General features: G+C 46.6%; 1 long non-coding RNA gene across 1 annotated transcript; it reads left to right on the top strand.

Moving 5' to 3' along the window:
• The first annotated feature begins 4,879 nt into the window (after positions 1-4,879).
• Positions 4,880-24,852, top strand: LOC132210236 (uncharacterized). The gene is made up of 3 exons (XR_009446466.1): positions 4,880-4,982; positions 18,303-18,493; positions 24,769-24,852. It is a non-coding gene; the product is annotated as an uncharacterized LOC132210236 (long non-coding RNA).
• The last annotated feature ends 1,718 nt before the right edge of the window (positions 24,853-26,570 follow it).

The following is a 26,570-nucleotide window of genomic DNA, read 5'->3' as shown; positions in this document are numbered from 1 at the left end:
TCAAGGGATAGGGAGGGAGCAAGGGACACGGAAGGAGTGACAGACGAGGTGGGAGCAAGGGACAGGAAGGTAACGATGGACATGCACGGAGCGAGGGACGGGGAATCGGTGAAGGAAGGGTAGGGAGCAACAGACTGGGAGTGAATGAGAAAAAGTGAGGAAGCAAGTGATGGCGATGGAACGAGGGACGGGGAGGGATGGAGCAAAGTACAGTGAGGGAGCGAGGGACAGGGAGGGAGTGAAGGACATTGAGGAAGTGAGGGATGGGGAGGTAGTGAGGGACATGGGGGGATAGATGGGGAACAAGGGAACGAGGGAAAACGGAGAGAGGGAGCATGGAGGGAGGGATGGGTGGGAGCAAGGGATGGGAGTGGAGAGATGGACATGGAAGGAATGAAGAACAGGGAGCAGGCGAGGGAATGATGGATGGGGAGGGAGTGAGAGAGTGAGGGACGGGGTGGGAAGGAGCAAGGGATGGAGTGGGAGTCAGGTAGGGAGCAAGGGACTGAGAGGGAGCTAGGGAGGGAGCAATGGGCGGCTGGAGAACAAGGGACGGGAAGGAAGCAAGGGAAGTAGAGGAAACAAGGGAAGGGGCGGGAGCGAGGGATGGGGAAGTAGCAATGGGCATCGAGGGAGCGAGTGATGGGGAGGGAGTGAGGGTTGTGTCGGGAAGGACAGACAGGGAGTGAACGGGGGATGGAAAGGGAGCAAGGGACAGTGAGGGAGTGAGGGACAGCGAGGAAGCATGGGAAGGATTAGGGAGCGAGGGACAGGGAGGGTGCGAGGAACAGGGTGGGAGGTAGGAGGGAAGGATGGGTGGGAGGGACAAAGACACAGAGAGGTATGCAATGGAGGGAGCGAAGTACAGAGGAGGAGCGAGGGAAGTGGGCGTGAGGGATGGGGACGGACAGTTGAGGAGCGATGGCACTAGGGAAGGAGATTGTGGGACATGGAGTGAGAGACAGGGAGGCAGCAACCGAGGGAGCAAGGGATGGGTGGAAATAGTGAGTGAGGGATGGGAGAGGGGATGTGGGAAGGGATCGGGAGGGAGGGAAAGGAACAAGGGATTGAGGGATGGGAGTGAGGGACAGGAGGGAGCGAAGTCGGGAGAAATGGGGCGGGAGAGATGGGGAGAGCAGCAGGGAGGGAGTGAGGGACAGGGAGGACACGAGGGAGCAAGGCATGGGGAGGCGGTGAGGGAAAGGTAGTGAGAGAGTGAGGGATGGGGAGGGACTGAGCAAGGGACTGGAAGGGAGTGAGGGACAGAGAGGGTATGAGGGACAGGGAGTGAACGACAGATGATGAGGGACCGATGGACGGGGAGGGAGTGAGGGATGGAAGGGACAGGGTGGGAAGGAGCAAGGGAGAAAGGTCGGGGGGCAAGTGACAGAATGTGACCTCGGCAGAGAGTGAGGGAGGGGGCAAGGGATGGGAGGGAGAGTCGGCGAGCGAGTCAGCGAGGCTTGGGGAATGAGGTACAGGGAGGGAGTGAGCAAGAGACAGAGAGAGAGTGAGAGATGGGGAGGGAGTGATGGATGGGGAGGGAACGAGGAAGCAAGTGAGCAAGGGACAGAGCAAGGGACAGGGAGGGATGGAGATGAAGGAGGGAGTGAGAAAGGAAGCAAGGGCGAGAGGGACGGGGAGGGCACGGTGCAAGGGAAGGAGGGAGTGAACAAGGGAGCGAGGGACAGGGAGGGAGTGGGGGATGGGATGGATCAACAGCCAGGGAGTGAGAAGGGAAAGGGAGTGAGTGACAGATGGGTTCGGAATGGGGGTTGGGGAGGTAGCGAGGGATGGAGAGCACGGGGGTGAGGGACAGTGAGGGAGGGAGTGACTGATGGGGGAGGCAGGTAGTTAGCGAGGGTTGGATGGGGATGCAGGGCACAATGGATGGGGTTGGATGCATGGGAAGCGAGGGAGCGAGGGACGGGAATTGAGTCAGTGAGGAACAGAGAGGAGGGACAGGGAGTGAGGGAGCGAAGGACAGGGTCGGGGGGGTAGGGATCAAGCGAGGGTGTAAGGGACAGGGAGGGAGAGTCGGGCATCGAGGCAGTGAGGGATGGGGAGTGAGATGCAGAGAGGGATTGAGTGAGGGAGTGAGAGATGGGGAGGGAACGAATGACTGTGAGGGAGCGATGGACGGGGAGGGAGCAAGGGAGCAAGTGAGCAAGGGACAGAGCAAGGGATAGGGATGGAGGGAGCTGGGGATGGAGTGGAAGGAATGGACGGGGAGTGTGGGGGCTAGGGATGGGACGAGACGGAGAGGGAGCAAGGGAGCAAGGGCCGGGGAGCGAAGGATGTGGATTTGGGGAGTGAGGGATGGGGAGGGAGATAGGGAGTGAATGAGAGGGAGGCTGCACGGGGCAGGGGAGGGAGGGACAGAGAAATGGTGAGGAATGGACCGAGTGACAGGGGGACAGAGGGCATGAGGGAGCGATGGATGGGGAGGGAGGGAGCGAGAAAGGAAACAAGGCAGGGAGGGGCGGGGAGGAGATGAAGCAAGGGAATTGGGGAGGGAGAGTGGGAGGGATGGGGAGGGATGGACAGGGAGTGAGGGGCTGTGGAATGAGGAGGGAAGGAGCGAGGGATCGATGGAAGAGGAGGGAGTGTGAGATTGGGAAGGAGCAATGGTGAGGGAGTGATGCACTGAGTGACAGGGAGGAAGGGAGTGAGCGACAGGGAGAGCGGGAGAGAGAGAGCGACAGGGGCAGGGGCTGGGGTTCAGGGGGACGGGGGTCAGGGAGCCAGAGACAGGTCTGGCGGATAGGAGGACAAGGGGACATGGAGTCAGAGGGTGACAGAGAAAAGTGAGGGACTTGAAAGGAGAGTGGAGGATAAGAGGGAGGGGGCAGAGAGAGGGAGAGAGAGAGAGAGAGAGAGACAGAGACAGAGACAGAGAGAGACAGAGACAGAGAAAGTGGGTCAGTGATAGAGAGTTAGAGGCAAGGAAACAGAGGCAGAGGGAGAGGTGAGAGTCAGTGGGGGCGTGTAGGAGAGAGACAAGTGTACAGAGGGGGATGGGGAGAGAGATAGAGAGGGGCAGGGGGTTGGAGTGAGGGAAAGAGTGTGATCGGGGATGAGGGAGAGGTGGGGTCAAAGGGAAAAATACAGAGTCTGCGATGGGGTTCACACAGGCAGAGGGTGAGAAAAAGGGTTGTGCTCATTCGAGGGGGAGCGAGCGAGAACAGGATGCAGGGAGAGAGGGAGGGAGTGGTTTGGAGAGGCTGGGTGGAAAGAGAGAATGAAGGGAATTGAGAGAAGGATGGAAACCATAGAGAAATGTGGGCTAGAGAGGAAGAGAGAGTGAGAAGGGACTGGAGAGAAAGAGACAGAGATATCCCAGAGGTGAATGCAAGGTCAGAGTGAGTTAAACCCAACTCCTGAGCTCAGTACCGAAATCCTCCCATTCCCTTTGGGTTGAGTCTGCGTCTCTCCAGCTGAGCTTCTTCAACACAGAGACAAGCAACAATATAGTTTGCTGTGCTGCTTGGCACTTTTTAATGAACGTTAATTACATATTGAAGTTATGGATGCAGTCAGTGGAATGGTGCCTTTTCTCTTTGGCCTGTGAGTTGAGAAAAACATTGACATGTTTCCCTGTAACCCCCTGTGGGATAAGGTTGGATAAACCAGCACTACCCTCAGTCTGTTACCGTAGCGACAGGCTGCTTCATTGCTGAAACATTGAACTGAAATGAGAAAATCCTGGATGGATTGATTAATGAGTGAATTTGATTGATTGATGAATTTGGGTAAAGGGATATTTCAGCACATTCTTCAGCTGCTGCCTGAACTTAGTCTGGGTCACGGCATAAATCGCGGTGTTTGTGCAGCAACTGAGGAGCTGCAGCATGAAGCCCAATTCCTGCACAAAGGGATGTAGATACACAGAGTAATACCCAATCCACCACATCCGGTACCATATAGAATACACCATTAACGTTGACCATAACAGGATGAAATTGGCCGAGATCACAAACAGTAAAATGATGGATTTTTTTCGATTTCTCATTTCTGTGTCACACTGACCGTCCCCATTGGTGTGAGCCCGGAGTCTCCTGCGGGCTCTGCTGGTCACTAAAATGTGTCTGACGGTGAAAACATTGAGCAGCAGAATCAGGAGAAATGGGAGAGTCGGGGTTAGAATGTGGTGGAGGAACTCGATTGTGGTCCAGACGCGAGAGAATTGAGAATCGACTGTTACCAAACAAAACCAGGGGGCGTTCCACAGCCGATAGCGAGCTGTGAACAGAAAATACCAGAAAATGTTCTTTCAACAGCTCAGCACAGTCACTGTTCCCAGAACCACAGCCGCCGTTTTCTCACTGCAATATTTACTTTTCAGCTTCTGGCAACAAATGGCCACAAATCGATCAAAGGTGAAAGTGACGGTGAACCAGACAGAACAGTCAGTGGCTGCATAAAGCAGGACGGCGTGGATATTACACACGGGGATGTACCGCAGGAAATAAAACTGTTCCGGATAAACAATGGGAATGTGTCTCAATATCAGGTCGAGGATAATGACCAGTAGATCCGCCACTGCCATGGCCCCCAGGTAACGTCTGACACATGGAGACAACCCACAATCTTTATAAAGCAGGACATAGATCGTCACAACGTTAACTGTGAGGAAGGAAAACAAATGAATTATACATCAGCCTGGAGGCAAGGTTACCAGTTTGATTGCGGGCCCAGTGACATTTTCAAACTTATCACTGATTTATACAAAAAATTGAAGTTGAAATAACAAATAGTAATGTCTCATTTTTTTAACAATAAATGTAACATAAAAGACAAGAAACTCTCCCTCCCGAAAGACACCAACGCACATCCATGAGAACAGATGGTTTCTGGAACACTCCTACACACTCGATCGCTCGAGAGCAGGCAGAAGCCACTTCTTTACAGTTCCTGATACGGAGTGTGAAGATGCTGCCTTCCTGATGGATTCTATCCCAGTTCCTTGAAGACAAACAGAGGTTGGAAATTTCTGCCTTTTAGTCTAAATTGTGGTCAATTTTCGGTTGTGAAGAAACATGAACACAGGGAAAATGTACTCACCCCTTTAACTGCCTGAGGGGATTTTGAAACGGTGTCTCCCTCTCCCTGGAATGAGACCTCTTCCATCGGGATCTTATCTTTTGTTCAATTAACTGACATCCAACTGTTCACAAATAATGTCAGGTACAGATGGGATGGATTGGATAAAAAGACAGAGAGGGGGCGATGGAGAAATTATGTCACGGAAGGATGCGTTCACAAGTTTTTGAATGCTGGCATGTGGACATTTTGATCGCATCTTGCAACATGGGTCAGCTTTTCAGGAAAGATGTGTAAACAGGATATTGCTGTGATTTCATATGATGGAGAGTTTTTAATGAACATTTGTTCTGCATTTGTGACTGAGAGTGTGGTGAGCACAGTCTTTGGCTCATTGGGCTGAATCTAACAATAATTTGTCTCAGTGACATTTTAATTGAGTCTGACAGAGGGACAGTCTGCAGGAGGCTGAGCTAGTTTTCTGATGTTATCTCATCAAACTCCCCTCATTATCTACCTACCCCAGCACATGCCATTCCTCCTATTCAATGCCAGTCTGATTGTCCCAACCATCATGGCTGGTAATAGTTCCCATCGCCTGGATGGCCCAGGTATCCCATTAACCCCTGGCGCAGGTGCCAACTTTAAAAAGCCAATGGGCACACAGTTGACCTTTCTCAGTTCGGAGCCAGCCTGCAGTTTACCCCGAGCCTGACAGATAAGGGGCAATTGCACCAAGATTTGTTGAAAGGGACACAGAAGTGCTCGTTGGTGGCCTAGTACAAAGGAGGACCATTCTCTTCCCAGATGAGTCCACACCAGCATGGCCTGAGCTCACACCCAGCTCAGTGCAGTACCTGCAGTCTGAAGAAATGTCCAGGACAGGCAATAATAACTTTTCTCGCTCTGTCAGGATAAGTATCACCGTATACTCTCTGCTCCATCACACACTGTCTCTCTCTCTCTCTCTCTCTCTCTCTCTCTCTCACGCACACACACACACACACACACACACACACACACACACCTCCGCTACTCCCCTACACTGAAAACACTGCATGGATCCAACACTGTGGACTGATTCAATCCGGACACCTCACCATTTCCCCCTCACCTACACCATCACTAGCAGCAGGGCCACGAACATTCACTTTCATTCCCTCCCTCCCTTTCCCTCATTCCAGGAGAAACAGCCTGGAATAGGACAGAAAGGGCCAAGGAGGGAGTTGGTGTACCCAACATCAGTTCCCTCGCCCACCTTCCTCCACCGCATGGGGAGAACCCTGGAATGAGCTGGAGAGAACCAGCACGACCCATGTGGAGATTCCAAAATATACACGTCCCACCGACCGAGTAAGGAGCAATATTCGGTGAAGGGTAATTCTCACTTTAACCCCACTGTCAGTTCCATTTCCACCTGGCACAGCTTAGAAACCGTGCCCCTGGTGCCATCTCCCTTTTATATCGAGCCGGTACAAATGGAATCCCCACGGTCTCGGTGGGCAGGAGGGTGGGCTCACAACATACTCACACACAACTTGTCCTTACATCATCAATAATCAAGCATTAAAAATCTCACAGAGTCACAGTCCCCATGGAACAACTGAAATACTGTCACACTCACTGGAGTGAGCAAATACTGATGTACTCTCATCGAGTGACTCAAACAATGAAATGCTGTCCACAGAATAACAGAAATCCTGACACACACCAGATGGAGTGAATGAAATATTGACAAACCACAGAGACAGATAAATTTTGATAGTTTCCCCTTATTTGTGTAAGTATCGGTGTATTTGTGTGTGTTTCTGTGTGGCACAGGTTTGACAGTCTCTGTGCTGTTTGATGTGATGCAATGCCCCCCTCTGCTGGTCTCCACACGCCACTGCACAGGCAGCGGCAGATGATGGGAACCATCAGGGATTTATTCGGAGTGGGCCTGGGAGGGCAGCTGCTCGCAATACCATCCAAACTGATTTCTTCTTCATGTACTTGTCTAAATGTCTTTTAAATGTTGTAACTGTCGGCACATTCAGCATTTTGTCTGGAAGTTTGTTCCATACACAAACAACTCTCTGTAAAATAATTTTTCCTCATGTCTTTTAAGATATTTGTTCCGCAAAAATTTAAATATCCCCATCATCTTGAAATCCTCCACCCCCAAGAAAAGATTACTGACTTTCAAATTATCTGTGCCCCTCAAGCTTTGTAAACCTCAATCAGGAAAATCCTCAATCTCCGATGCACAACTGAGAAAAGTCCCAGCCTGTCCAGCCTCTCCTTATAACTCAAACTATCAATTCCCAGCGACATCCCGGTAAATCTCTGCTAAACCCTCTCCAGATTAATATTATCCTTCCTATAACAGCGCGACCAGAACTGGACACAGTACTCCAGAAGATGCCTCACCTACATCCAGTACAACATGAAAATGACACCCCACCTCCCAAACTCAAAGGTCTGAGCATAGCAGGTCGCAAACTGAACACCTTCTTAACCAGACTGTCTATGTGTGACTCAAACTTCGAAGAATTATATCTGACGGCCGAGTCTCTTTCTGCAACACTACCAAAGGCCCTAATTTAAATTGGATAAGCCCTGCCCTTGTTTGTTTCACCAAAGGCAATGTCTCACATTTATGCAAATTAAACACAATCTGCCCCACCACAGCCCAGTGAGTGTCATTCCCAGCCCTCAACAACCCTGACATGTTTTGAAAGGCCCTCCCATCTCCAGAAGGCCTAAAAACTCCGGTCTTTATTTTCACAAAGCCTCTGTGCTTGGTTTGCCTTGTGCGGGCAGGAGGATCCAGATGGGGGATGGACTGCAGATCAAATGAGGACACTCTTTTTCTTCAGGAAAGAGGGGTTGCCATGGGTACTCAGATGGGCCAAAGCTATACCTGCCTCTTCATGGGGTATGTGGAACTTTTTCCAGTCCTATTCTAGCCTCCACCCACTAATCTTTCTCCAATGCATCAATGATATGATCGGTACTGCTTCACTCTCTCATCTGGAATTAGAAAACTTCAAATATTTTGCTTCCAATTTCCACCCTGCCTTCACTTTCATCTGGTCTACCTCTGTCCCTTCCCTTCCCTTCTTTAACACTTCTGTTTCCATTCCTGGGGATAGACTGGGCACTAATGTCCATTACAAACCGACAGACTCCCACAGCTACCTGGACTATACATCCTCAATCCCACTTCCTGTAAAGACACCATCCCATTCTCTCAGGGCCCCCGTCTCCGTCGGATATGTTCAGATGAGGCCAGCTTCAACAAGGGAGCCTCCAACATGTCTACCTCCTTCCTCAATCGAGGATTCCTCAGCTCCTTTGTGGACAGGGCCCTCAACCAGGTCCGACCCATCTCCCACACTTCTGCCCTCACTCCTTCTCCTTCCTCCCACAACAGCGATAGGGTTCCCCCTCTCCTCAACGACCATCCCAACAGCATCCACATCCAGAAGATCATCAGACACCATTTCTGCCACTTTCAGTGAGATGCCACCACCAGACACATATTCCCCTCCCCTCACTTGTATGCCTTCTGCAGGGCCGTTACCTCTGCGACACCCTGGTCCAAACCCCCAACTTCCCCACAGCCCTAGGGCACCTTCCCCTGGAACCAATGAAGATGCAACACCTGCCCATTTACTCCCTCCGTCTCCAGTATCCAAGGGCACAAACATACCTTCCAGGTGAAGCAACACTTCACCTGCACTTCCCAGAATCTAGTCTGCTGCATTTGCTGCTCACAATGTGGTCTCCTCTACATTGGGGAAATGAAACATAGACTTGGCGACCGCTTTGTAGAACATCTACATTTTGCTCCCAAGAAAAGACCCTGATCTTCCTGTTGCCTGCCACTTTAATGCACCATCCTGCTCCCTGGCCAACACCTCTGTCTCTGGCTTGCTGCAGTGTTCCAGCGAAGTCCAACACAAGCTGCGAGGAACAACACCTCATTTTCTGCTTGGGACCCTACAGCCCTCCAGACTCAATATTGAGTTCAATAATTTTAGGGCCTAAACTCTCCCATGTCCCAGACCCCACCGCACACACCAGGTCTTGTTACCACACAGACTGCCATTACACACTCCCTGTTGTTAGTCACGAACAGTCCCTATTAACAAGTACTCACCCTTCCAGCCTGATATTTATTAACTCTTTTGTCTGTCCAACTTCTTTCTCTCTCTCTGGGCCCCAGCATCACGTTTACTCTCTACCCCACCAACCTCCCTATTTTCAGCAGACAAACTGACATTTTCCCAGTGGCCATAACTTCTGAGGAAGGGTCACTGGACCCCAAACATTAACTCTGTTTTTTTTTCCTTCACAGATGCTGCCAGACCTGCTGAGCTTTTCCAGCAACTTTGTTTTTGATCCTAGAATATAACTTGTTGCTGTGTAACATTTAATGGTTTTAGGGGAGGGCAGTCACACCTTAGTGGTGGGAAATAGTGATCTGCAATATGATCTTTTGGGGTTGGAAATTATGCTCTTTTGTCGTGTCTGGTGTTCAGTAATGTCTAATCGAGATTCTTCATAGCGCAGAATTTATTTCGCTAATATTGCAGTTTACAGACATAGTCGGAACTGCCAATACTGGAGAATCGGAGATAATAAGGTTTAGAGCTGGATGGACACAGCAGGCCAAGCAGCATCAGAAGAGCAGGAAAGCTGATGTTTCAGGTCTGGGCCCTTCTTCAGAAATGGGAGAGGTGAAGGCGATTCTCGAATAAATAGAGCAAGAGGGGAAGTCAGATGGAAGATAGATAAAGGATCAGATAGGTGGAGAGGAGAAGGACAGTTCAAGGAGACGGAGATGAGGCCGGTAGGTATGAGGTGGGGTTAGGATTTGAGGTGGGAGTAGTTGATAGGTGGGAGAAAGGGCAGACAGGTTATGGGGGCAGGGATGAGCTGGGCTGGCTTTGGGATGCAATAGCGTGAGGGGAGATTTTGAAGCTTATGAAGTCCACATTGATACCATTAGGCTGCAGGGTTCCCAAGCGAAATATGAGGTGCTGTTCCTGCAGCCTTCAGGTGGCATCACTGTGGCACTGGAGGAGGCCCAGGATGGACATGTCATCCAAAGAGTGGGAGGGGGAGTTGAAGTGGTTTGCGACTGGGAGGTGCTATCGTTTGTTGCAGACCGAGCGTAGGTGTTCCACAAAGTGGTCTCTGAGCCTCTGCTTGGTTTCCCAACGTAGAGGAGGCCCCATCAGGAACAGGGGATACCATATACCACATTGGCAGATGTGCAGGTGAACATCTGCTTGATGTGAAAAGTCTTCTTGGGGCCTAGGATGGGGGTGAGTGGGGAGGTGTGGGGGCATCTGTAGCACTTCCTGCGGTTGCAGGGAAAAGTGCCAGGGATGGTTTGGCTGGTGGGGAGTGTGAAGCGGACAAGGGAGTCATGGGGAGCGTGGTCCCTCCGGAAAGCAGATTTGGTAGCGGGGTCTGATGGCAGGTGGCGGAAGTGCCGGAGGATGATGCAATGGGTCTGGATGTTCGTGGTGTGGAATGTGAGGAGAAGGGGGATTCTGTTTTTGTTGTTATTGCGGGGAGGGGGTGTGAGGGATGAGTTGTGGGAAACACGGGAGGTCCTGTCGACGGGGTTTTCGACCACTTGGAGGGGAAGTTGCAGCCCTTGAAAAACGAGGATATCTGAGATGTACGGGAGTGGAATGCCTCATCTCGGGAGCAGATGCGGCGGAGGTGAAGGAATTGGGAATAGGGGATGGCATTTTTGCAACGAAGGTGGGTGGGAGGAGGTGTATTCTAGGTAGCTGTAGGAGTCAGTAGGCTTGAAATGGATATTGGTTTCCAGGTGGTTGCCAGAGATGGAAACAGAGAGGTCCTGGATGGAGAGAAAGTTGTCAGAGATGGTCCAGATAAACTTAAGGTTGGAGCGGATGGAGTTGGTGAAGTGGATGAACTGTTCAAGTTCTTCGTGGGAGCATGAGGCTGCGCCGATACAGTCATCAATGTAACGGAGGAAGAGATGGGGTTTGGGGCCAGTGTAGCTTCAGAAGAGGGACTGTTCCACGTACCCTACAAAGAGGCAGGCATAGCTTGGGCCCATGCGGCTACCCATGGCCACCCCCTTTGTCTGTCAGAAGTGGGAGAATTGAAGGAGAAGTTGTTAAGGTTGAGGATGAGTTCAACTAAATGGACAAGGTTGTCAGTGGCGGGGGGCTGGTCGGGCCTGCGGGACATGACGGAGCAGAGGGTCTGCAGGCCGTCTGCATGGGGACTGCAAGTATGTAGGGATTGGGCATCCATTCTGAAGATGAGGTGTTGGGGACCAGGGATTCGGATGTTTTGGAGGCAGTGGAAGGCGTGGGTGGTGTCACAGACGTTGGTAGGGAGTTCCCAGACCAAGGGGGAGAAAGTTGAGTCTACAAGGGTGGAGACAACTTCGGTGGGGCTGGAGCAGGCAGAGACAATTGGTCGACTAGGTCAGTCAGGTTTGTGGATTTTGGGAAGGAGATAGAAGCGGGTGGTGTGGGGTTGGGGAACGATGAAGTTGGAGACTGTGGGTGGCAGGCCACCTGAAGTGATGAGGTTTTGGATGGTCTTGGGGATGATGTTTTGGTGGTCGGGGTGGGGTCATGATCCTGGGGATGGTAGGATGAGGTTTCAGAGAGCTGGTCCTGGCGTCAGCGATGGAGAGGTCAGTGCACCATATTACAACTGCACCTCCCTTGTCCGTGTGTTTTATACCGAGGTCAGACTTGGAGCGGAGGGAGCAAAGGGCTGCATGCTCTGTGGGGGAGAGGTTGGAGTGGGTGAGAGGCTGGAGAGGTTGAGGTGTTTGATGTCTCAATGGCAGTTGGAAATTAAGAGGTCAGGGAGAGTAAGACGCCTTGGGGTGGTGTCCAGGAGGAGGGAGAGAAGGTGTCAGTCGAGGGAGGGTTTCAGATAATAACCATTAAGGTTGGAAATCACAGCCAAGCAATTCAAGATGTTATTAGTTTATCTCAATGGCACAGCACATGCACCCAACATGCTATAGTTGAGGCAAGTACTTTGCATTTGGTCAACACTGAAAAATCTTCCCTGTGTACTTCAGTAAAGTTAACCAGAATTTGATAAACTCAAACTCAGTTGGCAGGCAAAATGTGACTCAAAATCTGGGCATGACTTAGGTCTTGTGTAATGGATAAAATGCCTCTGTGCCAGAGCTCTGGATTCGATTTCCATCCTTGAACCTGTGGCAATGTCACTAGCTCTGGGCCAGAAGTTCTGGATCCAACTCCTGCCAGTCGCAGAGGTGTGTCACAGCCTGTCAGAACAGGTTGATGAGCAAATATACAGGAGAGTAAGGTTGCAGATTCAGGGGCCATCGCAGTGTGGTGGTAATGTCTCCACCTTTGGGCCCAAAGGTCTAGAATCAAATCCCACAGATGTTTTTCATAAAATGTCTGAAAAAGTTGGTTATGCTTTTTCCAGAAATGTGACTTGATGGAGAAGGAAGCGGTATCAGTGTTGAATTTCAGAATTCAGGCCCGGGATAACAGAAAGCACAGCCATTCGTGTTGATTGGAGCAAAATGTGCACCTTATATATGTTTATAAAATCATGAAGGGCATGGATAGAATGAATAGTCAGGGTCTTTTTCCCAGAGTATGGGGAGTCAAACATTAGAAGGGACAGGTTTAAGTTGCAAGGGGAAAGATTTAAGAAACATAAGAATGAATGCCAGATCACATGCTGGAGGCTTGTGAAAACACCATTTTAAAGGTACGTGGATGGTTATATACATTGGAAGGGTTCAGAGGAATATAGGCCAAACACTGGGAAATGGGACAAGATTAATTTCAGATATCTGGTCAGCATGGACATGTTGGGCCAAATGATTTGTTCCCATACTGTACATTTTTATGATTCATTCATCCACATGATCAGGATCTCTTTGTAATCTTGGATAACCTTCCCTGTCTACGGCTCAAATAGTCTCACTGTCATCCATAAACTTGCTAACCATACCTTCTATAATTTTCATCTAAATCATTTATTTAAATGAAAAACACATGCAAATCCAACACCAATCCCTGTGGATCACCGCTAATCACAGGCTTCCAGTATGAAGGACAATCCTCCATGAACACCCTGTCTCCTGCCATAAAGCAGAAACACACACACACACACACACACACACACACACACACACACACACACACACACACACACACACAGCCAGGTCTTTAAGAGAGAGACAGATGCCCTTCAATTAATAAGCAGATGAAGGGTTATGGTGAGAAGGCGAGATAACTATTTTTTTGAGAAACCTGTCAAGCATAATCAAACAGCAGTGCAAACTTGATGGCCATATGGCTAATTCTGCTCCAACGTCTTATGCTGTCTGGTCTGAAGGTATCGGAAATGTTTTCCCAAGAGAACAGTGATGGCTGAGATTGATAAACACTTTACTGAACAGAGTCAATTGGAATATGGAATAGGTTTGAGGGGATGAATGGCCTACATCTGCTCCCAAGTGTTCTGCTCTTTAAAGAGGAGGTAACTTGCTGTGATGTAACCCACTTTAAGGGTTCTCCCGATTAAGATTGAGATAAGAATTTATCTTTCTCTTTAATATTGTGTTGTCTGTGGTGTTCTCATCCTCGGGGAACAGTGAAGACTGGGTTAGTGAAGATATTCAAGGCAGAGCTCAACCGACATTTAATGGACAAGAGGGTCTATTATTGGGAGTAAACAGGAAAGAGGTGTTCAGCCACAAACAGATCAGCCATGAGCTTTCTAAATTGAGCAGCAGGCTCGAGGGTCTGAACGGCCAACTGCAGTTCCTATCCTGTGTGTTGTTCTCTCACTCCAGCCCTCAAAGCTGTTGCAGGGGGAAAGGAAGTTATAATGAGCTAGGGGATCATTCTTTCCCTCTCAGGAGCTACACAAATGGAGCACTCAAACATGGATTCAGAGAGACATCGAGATATACAGCATCCAAACAGACTGTTTGGTCCAACTCGTCCATGCCGTACAGATATCCCAAAGAAATCCAGGCCCCTTTGGCAGCATTTGGTTCATACATCTTTAAACTGTTCCAAAACATATACCCATCCTGATAATTTTAAATGTTGTAATTGTAAAAGCCTCCACCACTTCCTCTGGCAGTTCATGCCATAAACACACCACCCTCTGCATGAAAATGTTGCCCCATAAGTCCCTTTTAAAGATTTCCCCTCTCTCCTCTTAAAGCTGGGCCCCCTCGTTTTGGACTCCCCCATCCCGGGGAAAAGACTTTGGCTGTTTACATCTGTGCCCCTTATGACTTTGCAAACGTCTGTAAGGTCACTCATCAAAGACTTTGTTCTATTTTATTGTGGCAAATTTTTCACACAGCACCTACAGCCAGAAATGAAATTAATTATTAAGATTATCTGTATTTGTGGTGTTTGTAAAGGGGCGAATGTTAACCAAACTGATAGGAAATCTTCCCTCTTCCTCAATATGTGTCCGGGGAAAATTGAGCACCTGACTGAGAGTGCAGACAAGATTTATTGCTGCATCTGAAAGACAGCATTCTTGACCGTGTAGCATTCTACTCAAATGTCAGTCTATGTTCTGTGCTTGTTCTTTAAACACTCAAGAATCGGAATCATTGACAGCACAACCTCTACATGATGATCCGACAACAAATAGCCCTAATGGTGTGTTGCTGAGCTCAAATACACCTCGTCTACCAGTTAAACACTGCAGTAGAGGCCCTGCAACCTTTCTCGGCTGCTACACAGCGAGCCCTGGTTTGCTAACAGGAAATGCAGAGTAGAGATAATTATTTATTTTCAGTTTGGAAAGCTGCAATGACTGGAATTCCTCGGGGATGTGTGAGGTCATCACCAGTTCACAATCTAGGTTAACGATTTGGACGAAGGTCTGACAAGATTGGAGCTCAATTTGCTAGTACACCAGGACAGTCATTCAATAAGATGTCAAGTGGAGGCGGAGCATCTATAACGGGCTGTAGACAGGGGATGATAATGAGCAAACTTTCAGCATTGCAAATAAAACAGTACAGTGTGGGTTATGGGAAGTTTGTGTTTTGGGGAAAGGGTAAAACGGCGGTAAATTATTTAACTGGAGGGAGAACACAGAGCTTGCGTGTGAAAGAGGGAGTTGTGGGTCCTGGTACATAAATCAGATAAAGTTAATCTGAAGATGTCACAAGTGATTTGGAAAGGAAATGGAATGGTGCTGTTTCCTGCAAAGGGTGCTGGGTATGATCTTAGGCATATTTCCCTGCATTTCTACAGGACATTGCTGAGATTCTACCCAATGCACTGTCTGTAGGTATCATGCCCTAAACTAATAAAAAAAAAACGATGGCCTTTGAAACTTTTCAAAGATGGGTCTCTATATAGAACAGAACAGTACAGCACAGTTCCGGGTCTTAGGCCCACAATGTTGTGCCAGACCTTTACCCTAAACCTAAGGTCTATCTAACCTCCACCTCTACCTTATACTATCACATTGTTACATGCCTCATCGCCACTTAAATGTCCCTAATGAGGCTGACTCCACTACCCTCTCCGGCAATGCATTCCACACCTCTACCACTCTCTGAGTAAAGAACCTACCTCTGACGTCTCCACTATATCTACTTCCACTCACATTAAAAATTTGTCCCCTCATTAAAGCTACCTCCACCCCAGGAAAAGTCTCTGGCTCTCCACTCTATCTATACCTCCGATCGTTTTGTACACTTCTATCAAGTCACCTCTCATCCTTTGTCATTCTAGAGAGGAAAGCCCTAGATCTCTCAACCTTTCCTCAGAAGAGCTTCCCTCCATTCCAGGCAACATCCTGGAAAATTTCCTCTGCACCTTTTACAATGCTTCCAGATCTTTCCTGTAATGAGGTGATCAGAATTGAACACAATACTCCAGATGTGGCTGAACCAAGCTTTGGTACAGCTCGAGCATAACTTCACGGCTCTTGAACTCAATCCCTCTATTAATGAAAGCTAAAATACCATAAGCCTTCTTAACAACTCTATCCACCTGCTTTCAGGGAACTTTGAGCATGAACCTCTGCTCGTCTGCACTGCCAAGAATCTTTCCATTAACCCTGTATTCTGCTTTCAAGTTTGTCCTTCAGAAATGAATCACCTCACACGTTTTAGGGTTAAACTCCATTTACCACTTCTCAGCCCAACTCTGCATTCTATCAATGTCCCTTTGTAACCTAGAGCAGCCGTCCACACAGTCCACAGTTACCCACCTTTATATCATCCACAAACTTACTAATCCATCATTCCACTCGTTCATCCAAATCATTTACAAAAATCACAAATAGAAGAGGACCCTGAACAGATCCTTGTGGTACACCACTCATAACAGAGCACCATGTTGAATATTTCCCGTCCACTACCACCGTTTGTCCTAGAAGGGTCAGCCAATCTGCCACATTTCCCCATATCCCATGTCTCCTTACCTTCTGCATGAGCCTACCCTGGGGAACCTTATCAAAGGCCTGGGTCAAATCCGCATATACCACATCCACTGCTCCACCTTCATCCACGTGTTTGGTCACCTCTTCAAAGAATTCAGTAAGGTTTGTGAGGAATGATCTAACCATTACAAATCCATGCTGCACATCACGAATCAAACTGTGCCTGTCCAAGTGATCATAAATTCTATCTCTCAGAGCCCTTTCCAATAATTTGCCCAGCACTGAAGTAAGACTGAGCGTTCTATAATTTCTGGGGTTATTCCTGTTGCCTTTTTTGAACAAAGGAATGATGTTTGCCTCTTTCCAATCTTCCAGCAATATAACCGTGGAGAGTGAGGATGAAAAGATCATCGCCACAGGCCCTGCGATCTTGTCCTTCACTTCCCACAGAATCCTTGGATAAATCCCATCAGGGCTGGATGACGTATCTACCTTCAACTTCCTCAGAATTCGTAGTACATCTTCTTTACTAACATCCACCCCCTCTAGCCTACCTATTTCACAACGTCCTCCTCTACAACGAGGTCCCTCTCAGGTGTGAATACTGAAGAAAAGTATTCATTAAGGACCCCTCCTATCTCTTTAGGATCTGTGCACAAATTCCCTTTACAATTCTTGATTGGCCCTACCCTTTCTCTGTTCATTCTCTTGTTCTGCACATACGTGTAAAAAAGCCTTGGGGTTTTCCTTGATGCTATCCACCAAACGTTTCTCATGCCCCATCATAGCTCTCCTAAGCCTTTTCTTCAGCTCCTTCCTGGCTAACTTGTATATACCGTCCTGTGATGAAGACATTCAGTTTCTGGAGGATTAACAGTTTAGGCCTGACAACGAGAAATGCTCTTGACTATGCAAGAACTTGAGGTGAGTGTAAATGGTGAAGACCTGACTGATATTTCCTCTTGTACGGGAGAATAAAACTGGGGAAATAATTTTAAAAATAAAACAGGTTCTGAGGAAGGACCACTGAACCCAAAACATTAATTCTCATTTCTCTTCATGGATGCCGCCAGGCTGCTGAGCTTTCCCAGTAATTTTTGTATTTCTTTCGGAATAAGACACATTCTTGTTAACACAAATTATATATGTATTAAACATATATTAAACATGATATTTTTAAATTATGCAGGCACATATAAACATACCTTTATAACGAGTGCGATCATATGTTGCTCTGTGTATTACAGCAGCAATGATACAACTACATGGAGCAGGGAATGTGATGTAAGCATATAATGGAGACAATGTTCAAGGAGACCTCACACGTTCCAGTTTGGGGGTTGGCTAGCGTTATTGTGCGATTCAACTCAGAGGGGAAAAAGTAACCTGCCTGAAAAGCAACAGCCTATCGCTCCCTCTCTATTTCCTTGTTCCTCATCACATCAATGTATGAGAGCTGAAAATGCACCAATCATCTTTACCACTCATGGAGGACTCATGATGAGGATTAATTGGAATCTCCCACTGCCTGTAGCAAAGGGAATTCAGCCAAATCTAACAGTTCCAGGAAATAATCCCATTGCCAACAACCTGTGCGAGCAGAATAAATTTTGAAAGCAGAATAATAGTTGGGACAATCTCTCACATTCTTCCTTTTATCATGAGTTCAACTGTTACATGGACAAAGTTCTTTCAAATTAATATTTCAGCTTGTCATCAAATATACGTGTGTGTGTGTGTGTGTGTGTGTGTGTGTGTGTGTGTGTGTGAACTGCATATGTCATTCTTCATTCCATCATAGTTTGAGTAAATTTGTTTTGATCATAAATATGTTGTTTTCGCAGATTAAAGAAAACTGCCTGACTTGCTCCTTACACCGACCCTGACGCAGTCTGAGCCCTATATCATCGGCCACATCACCAACCTGGTTACAGATAAAATTTGCTGTGACCAGTGGAGGAGTGGGACTGGAAAAGGAAACAGTGACCAGCCAAGCCAGGGAACCATAGACCAGAGAGGCTGACATGAGTGCTGGGTAAGTTGTTGGAGGGGATTCTGAGGGATAGGGTTTACAAGCAGTTGGAAAAGTAAGTATTGATTAGGGATAGTAAGCATGGCTTTGTGCAGTGAAAATCGTGTCTCACTAACTTGATTATTTTGAAGAGGTGATAAAGAAGGTTGATGAAGGCTGTGTGGTAGACATTTTCTATATGGGCTTCAGGAAGGTGTTCGGTAACGTTCGGAATTGTAAACAGATTAGTAATGGTGGCTCACGTGGGATCCAGACGAGTAGCTAGCCAATTGAATTCAAAATTGGCTTGAATGCAGAGGATTGTTTTACAGACTGGAGACCAGTGACCAGCGGTGTGCCGCAAGTATCAGCTCTGAGTTCACTGCTTTCTATCATTATACAGTCAATGCTGGGGCCCTGGGGACTGTTGCTGAATAAAGAGACCTTTAGTGCACACACATAGTTCCTTGAATGTGGAGTAGCATGTGAGACAGGGTAGGGAAGGACACATTTGTCATGACTGCCCTAATCAGTCAGAGCATTGGGTATAGGGGTTGGGATGGCATGTTGCTCCTGTACAGGACATTGATGAGGCCACTTTAAGAATACTGTGCACATATCGGTTGGCTCTGCTAAAGGAAGGATATTGTTAACCTTGAGAGGCACAGAAAAAACAGATTTACAAGGATGTTCAAGGACAGGAGGGTTTGAACTGTCAGGAGAGGCTGAACAGTTTGAAGTGTTTTCCCCTGGAGTGCTGGAGGCTGAAGGGTGACATGACAGATGTTTATAAGATCATGAGGGACATGAATAGTCTGAATAACCAAGGTCTGTTTCCCAGGAGAGGGGAGGCCAAAATTAAAGTGCTAAGGTTGAATGTGAAAGGGGAACGACCTAGAAGGGAACTTAGGGCAAAGTTTTCACGCAGAGAGAGATGTGTGATCAGAAAGTGCTGTCAGAAGTGGTGAAGGTGTGTGCAATTACACAGCTAAAAAAGTATCTGGATTGGTACATGAATAGGAAAAGTTGAGGGGGATATGGACCAAATATTTGCAATTGGGAATAGATCAGATTACATATCAAGTCAGTGGGGGAAAATAATCAGTTTCTGCGTTGTGTGACTTTCTGATTCCATCAGGTGGACGAGAAGAAATTCTAAAAGGGCATTTGGAGTGGGAAATCTCTTCCCCAGAGGCCTGTGGTGCATTTCTGTTGACATTTATTCAGAGATACGTTAATGAAATAGTTGACAGATGTTAAACAAAACATGATTTATTTAAACACTGTAGTCAAAGTAGAACCAAAAAAGAGGAATTTAGAATAACCTCGCTCTGGTGGATAACCTAATAGTATAATAGCTACAGCAAATATTACTAATTAGCTGTTCCAGCATAGTAACAGCCCATAAACAGACACTTTGGTAAGAAATAAAATTCATTCACAGGTTCTCACATGCAGTTCTCCAATTCAGGATGAGGAACCAATCATCCAAAGAAAATTCTGCAGCCAGGAGACATTCACTGAAGCTTCCAACTCCATTGAGACACCAGTAGCTTCTGATGCAACTGAAAAGCAAAACTCAGAAATTCTGATCCGTGCGAGCTCGTCACACTCATTCAGGCTGCATTAAAACAAAAACCCAAGGCCTCTCAAGACTGTTTACTCAATGGTCTTAACTGGACAGCTTTGTGCCTCTCGTTCAATCCTTCTCTTAAAAGAAACCAAAATAAAATAATCTCTCACAGTTACAGCAATGTCACATGAGTTCACACATCCAACTGTTCCTTAGGAACCCAGGGTGGATCAATTCAGCATTTGGCCCTGCTCTACAGCCCCTTGAGCCCCTACATATTGAAAGGAGAAGGCCATTGAGACCCTACAGTCACTTACATGAAAACAGACTGAGGTAACATGACAAGCAAATGGAGCTAGGCTGTACAGATAGTGTGCTTCACGCTGTTCAACGTGCCTCCATTGTTCATGGTACACATGCAGTACTTTAATGCAGCTTTACAGTTGTGTGGTGGGAAGCCTAATGCTTTGTGCAAAATCACAAGTGGCATCCTCTGAAAAGACATGCTTGCATTCTCTATGGAGATCAGAATCTGGTTGGTCTGGGTAATGTCACAAAGAGGGTATTATGGCTGCTGTCAGGATTGTGAACAACATGGCGTTCAGTGTAGGGTCACAGATTAATGTGGGGAGAGTTCATTCAGAGCCTGCGCTTCTCTCTGAATCACTGTGGGGCTCTATGTCATTTTACATGTAAAATCCACATGTATTTACATGGGTCACGTATGGGATTTCTCACCCTATCAATTTCTTTTGTGGATATAAGAGTTCATCACCAACTTTGTAGTTTTAATGCAGTAATCTCTGATTCTCTCACAGCACAACATATTAAACACTCACTTTCTTCACTCGCTCCTCATGGTACCATCATCTCAGGGATTAGACTGGTGATGACCATTTGTACCGTGTCTGTGGCAAGGAGTTCTTTCATTACAAAAGAGATCAAGCCTGTGCACAGTGCCCATAAATACTCTTTCATCAAGGCTGTACATGTGCAGACATATGGTTCTATTCATGTACATGAATCATCTTACAATGAAGGACAACATACCATTTACTTCCCACATGACTGATACCCCTGCATGTACTAATTTTGGTGACCTATGATCAAGGACATACAGGCCCTTTCATGACCACAACACATCCCAACCTCACATCATCTAATCATTACAAAATGAGATGTATGCTGTTGCTGGCCACATTCAAATTGTTTGTATGCCTTTAAAATTACTGTGGTCCAAACACTGATTCATGTGATACCCCAAATGTAGCAGCATTCAGCCTGGAAAAGGGCTCCATTCTCTGTAATGTCTCAACTAAACAATTCTCAATCCATGTAGTATGTTCCACCTTACCTCTCAACTCTAATTTTATTCACTCACCTCTGTGCAACCATATCAAAAGTATTCTGTAAATTCAAATACACCACTCCCACTGGTTCTCATGTGTGGATGCTTCAACTATTATATACATATTACTCAGTCGTACATGCAGTGGACAAAGGATCACAACACACAGGAATTGCCAAAACAAATAGGAAAGTACATCAACTTCAGTCGATAATCTAGTTTTCTCTATTTTTACATCTCATCACCCATATTCTCTCTCTCTCTTTCTCGCTATCTCATACATACATGACATAAATAAAGTGAATGAATACTCCAATCTTTCTCCATGTTTTATCTCTCAAAGCTCCCTCTTTCAGTTTAAATGTATTGTGTGCATTTGGATGTGACATGATGACAATTGAGTAATGAAACTAAAAAAAACATCATGAGGAAGGAACTGGCTAGAGTTAATAGGAATAGAATCTTAGGGAAGATGGTGGAGTAGCAATGGAAGACATTTCCGGGGATAATTTGGACACACATCTGAAATTTTTGGATGTTTCAATTAACATAAACTGCACAGGTTTACCAAAGATAACTTCCATTTCCTGAATCTAAGTTGACTCTGCCAAGTCATATCATGATTTCCCAAGTGTCTAGTTTTTAAAGCCCTCAAAAAAGGTTCCATATTTTCCTCATAACAGATATCAAGCTGTCCAAAATGTATTTTTATTTTGATTTCCCTCTCAGTCCAGTTTTTTTTATGTGCGTTACAACAGTTACTTCCAACTGGCAATTCCAGAATCTGAAGAATTTTGAATGGTAATCAATAATTCTTTCTCGTAGTTACAAGTTTTAAATGACATTTGGACAAGTTCATGAACAGGAAACAGTCGGAGAGATATGGGCCAAGCCCAGGCAGATGGGACTAGGATAGTTTGGGATTATGTTTGACATGGACTGGTTGGACTGAAGAGCTGTCTGACCCTGTAACTCTTTCACAAGCTTTATTCCCACCTCCATGTATTCTCTGGGACATACCAGAGCAAAGTACCAAACTTCAGTTCAATTAGTTTTGAGCAATTCCTCTTTATTAATTCTAATCTCCCACAGTTTCTCATTTTCACAGTCACTGTCCTGTAGAATTTCTGGAAGATTTCCTATATCTTATTCTGTGGAGACAGAATTAATGTATTCACTCAGCAATGGGTCAGTGGGGGTTGGGGTGAAGAGAGACGGCCTCTGTCAACAAGTGAACACATCAGAGCACTGCACTTAGGAGATGATGGACATGGCACCACTGCTACTTGGAAAGTTCTAGAATCTAAACAGTTCAATGAAACTGTCATTTGATGGCCATCGACGGGTTATGCTGAAACCACTGACACAAAGCTGTGACCACCTCATTTTAGAATCAAACTCGCTCCACACTTTACAACTGGCATAGGTCGAGGGAGAGATAAGAATAAGTACACAATCAAAATTTTAGTAACTGCAAGTGTGGCCAGAAGAGAAATGCGACTGGAAAGGAGCAGATTATGATTTAATCATAAACAGCACTGAGGCAGAAGTGAAGACTGGGAATATTATTGGTGATAAAGGGAATACTGTGATATAAATCAGCTCAGGACAAAATGGGCCAACGGTGGTTATGAACACTTTTATTCTTCCTTGGGGGTTTGTAAGTGAAGGTGAAAAAAACCCTCGAATAAGAATTGAGTTTGTAATTGAAAGTGAATACAATAGTTTCCTTCTTTGCCAACTACAGAGCTCAGAAATTGAGTCGCTGGTCACAAAGGCTTACAGAATAAATGAATGGACAGAGATAGAGAGACTTACCGGGAACACCAACAATAGCGAGGATGGGATAGTAACCCGCTTGAATAACCATCAGTACAGCTTCTATCCACAATGTTAATGGTGCCCAATTGATAGAAAGATAGTAAAGGCCAGAGGATAAACCCCTGTCCATTGTTGGAACATTCCAATCTATTCCTCTCAGATGCTGGCACATTATTGTCACATTCCCGGCTGTGGTTCTGAGATTCTGGTCCATAATTTGGAACATCCCAATCTGCTGGTCACAGATTCTGATCTCTCCACATCTCTGGAGCTGCTGATCCCAATTGTGTTGAGGATGACACAGCCACAGATACTGTGGGATAACGCATTGGGAGAAACCCCTTATTAATAGAAGAGGGAAACCCTCCAGTGACACAGTTAGTATCCATGGAGACTGACATTAATTCAAGTCACTGAACAAACAGCTCCCATTAACCCCTTCCACTCTGACACTTTTAATGTAACAACACTACCTGGTTTGGGTGACATTGCCTGCTATTGGACTCAATGCCCATCTCCAATTCCTCTCACAATGATAGAGACAGAGGAGAAAGTTGATACTTTCTCTGCACAGGCTCGATGATTCTGCCGTGTTATCCACATGTGATGACGTATGTAACCATTTTCCTGAGAGCCAAATGAGAGGTTGTTATTTCACCGAAATCTCCTCCATCACAACAACTGCCAATCTAAACACTGTCTCTGGCCACAACAACCTGGAGAAAGACAGGAAATGTGGGTTTCACTGAACTTTCCTCTCACTGCCCTAATAAGGCAACATTTTATCTTTAACACAATATTTTCAATAATTTGCTTCTAAAGTTGCAAACAATTTTTTTGCAGTTTATACAGCCTTTCCTGACCAATTTTTTTTAGCCTGAGCCCAAAAGTAAACATTACATTTCCAATAGCTTTGCTTATTGGGAGTAAAGGGTCAGAGACAATATCTATGTGATTGATTAAGAAACAGTAAGGAAGAGGGGACAGTGGCTGTGCAGCCTGGACAGGATGAACTTGATATAGCCCAGTAGGCAATTTCTTCTTCTAAGATGGAATAAAATAAAATGCAGAGAAAGAGACAGAATAAATTTGGCTGAAGGAATGGTGACTGACAAGGTGAACAAAACACGATAGGTTGCAACGGAACGGAGGAGAAATGATTTTATATACACTGTTTAATCAGCGTATGTGTGGAGACATATAAGATTGTTCACATATGCTCAACACACTCAGGGTTATTAATGAAGATATGATGAACACAATATGGCACAGACGATGTGACCTTGTCTTGTTTGTGTCTTGTTAACATTGCATTCAGTTGAGGGAACCCATCTCCCCCATTCATAACTTTATTTCCTCCCATTGTACATCTGCTTCTCTTTCAACACAATTAAAAGCCGATTTGTATTTTGCACCGCACCCCAACACCCTCTGTTTTCTGTTAGCCCTCCTCCACCTCTCGTAAGGTATTAAAAAGGCCATTTCCCGAACCTGTTCAGTTCTGAAGAAGGGTCTTGCTGGACTTAAAGCCTGAACCCTGTTTCTCTGTCTCCACAGATGCATCTCGACCTGCTGAATTTCTCCAGAAATGAATCGGCACTGACTGAATTTTCAACAAAACAAAGAACCGTGCATGCTGGAAATCTGAAAAATGAAAAATTGCTGCAGAACTGGAAGCTTTGAAAAGGCATCACTGGGTCCAACAGCTGAACTTTGCTTTCACTCTACAGACGCTGCCAGACCTGCTGAGTTTCTTCAGCAATTTGTGTTTTTGAATAAATCCCAAAAACGTGTGTCAAAGTTGCTCAAACACCCTGTCCAACATGGATCACCAAACACTGAGAAGTGAGTGACAGTGCAAGGTGAAAAAATTACTTGGTTCTGAAACTACACAACTCTAGCCTCACTGACAGTACAGAGCTCTTAATCATGGTCAGGGTGAGAAACATTCACTTTAAAAACCTTCCTACAGTGTGGAAACAAGCCCTCCAGCCTAACAAATCCACACCGACCCTCACAGCATGCCATCCAGATCCAGCCCCCTATTACTCACCTAATCCACACAATGGGCACTTTAGCATGGGCAATTCACTGAGCCTGCACAGCTTAGGTCTGTGGGTGGAAAGTGGACCACCTGGAGGAAACCCACACAAACACGGGAGAACATGCAAACTCCACACAGTCATCTGAGGGTAGAATTGAGCCGACATCACAGGGGCTGTGAGGCAGCAGTGTTAACCACTGAGCCACTGTGCCACCCAAAGATGTCCTTACTGGAAAGGAAAAGGTTCAGATGAATATGTTAAAGGGTTTTGAGCAATGTGACAAGTTGGAGATGTGACACCATGGAGAGACTGTCAGTAGAATGAGAATATTAAAATGTAAGTGTTACCACATCAGAAAATAGAGTAGGTCACTGCGTACAAGGGCAATGGGGACTCAGTCTGAACTGGGGAACATTACATTGCACTTATTGCAGCTCAAAAATGGGCATCCATGTCGTGATGGAAACCACAGCAGCAGCAGCAGAAGCAGAATTGTATTCCACCAGAATCTGTGACTCTTTGTCCCGGATAATCCCTCAGTCTATGATTCCCATGAAGCTGATCAATGGTTCAGTGACGAGTGCAGGCAAACATGCCGGGGTCAGAACCATGCGTACCTGAAACTGATGCCAACCCATTATTGCTACTGCATTCAACTGCTTGCATTACAAACAGCAGAACTAACGCATTACAGACAGAGTGGAAGGATTGCAACTATCCTGCTACAACCAGTCATGAATGGTGACGGGGGCAAAAGGAACTGCTGATGCTGAAGGCTGAGATAACAAGCTGTGGAGTTGGATGAACACAGCAGGCCAGGCAGCATCAGAGGAGCAGGAAAGCTGATGTTTCAGGTCTGAACCCTCCTTCAGAAAAGAAGTAGGAGAACAGAGCTCTGAAATAGAGAGAGGGGGAGGCAGTGACAGAAGGTAGATAGTGGAGCAGATAGGTGGAGAGAGGATGGACAGGTCAAGGAGTTGGGGATAAAGCCAGTAAAGGTGAGGCAGGTAGGGAGATTTGACGGGGGTTGGTCAGTGAGGAGGGAGGGGCGAGTAGTGGGAGGGAAGACGGACAGGTCGAGGAGGCAGGAATGAGACTAGTAGAGGTGAGGTTCGTGTAGGTGGGAAGAGGGCGTGGGGGTTGGTCGGTGAGTGGGTAGTGTAGGTGCTCCACAAAGCAGTCTCCAAGCATCCGAGATAACACGGTGTGAAGCTGGATGAACACAGCAGGCCAAGCAGATTCAGGGGAGCAGGAAATTTTGACGTTTCAGGTCGGGACCCTTATTCAAAAATGGGTGAGAGGAAAGGGATTCTG

Source organism: Stegostoma tigrinum, chromosome 11 (genome assembly GCF_030684315.1).
Source record: "Stegostoma tigrinum isolate sSteTig4 chromosome 11, sSteTig4.hap1, whole genome shotgun sequence".
Taxonomy (NCBI): domain Eukaryota; kingdom Metazoa; phylum Chordata; class Chondrichthyes; order Orectolobiformes; family Stegostomatidae; genus Stegostoma; species Stegostoma tigrinum.
Note: the sequence above shows the minus strand (reverse complement) of the source record. Positions and strands in the feature narration are given on the sequence as shown.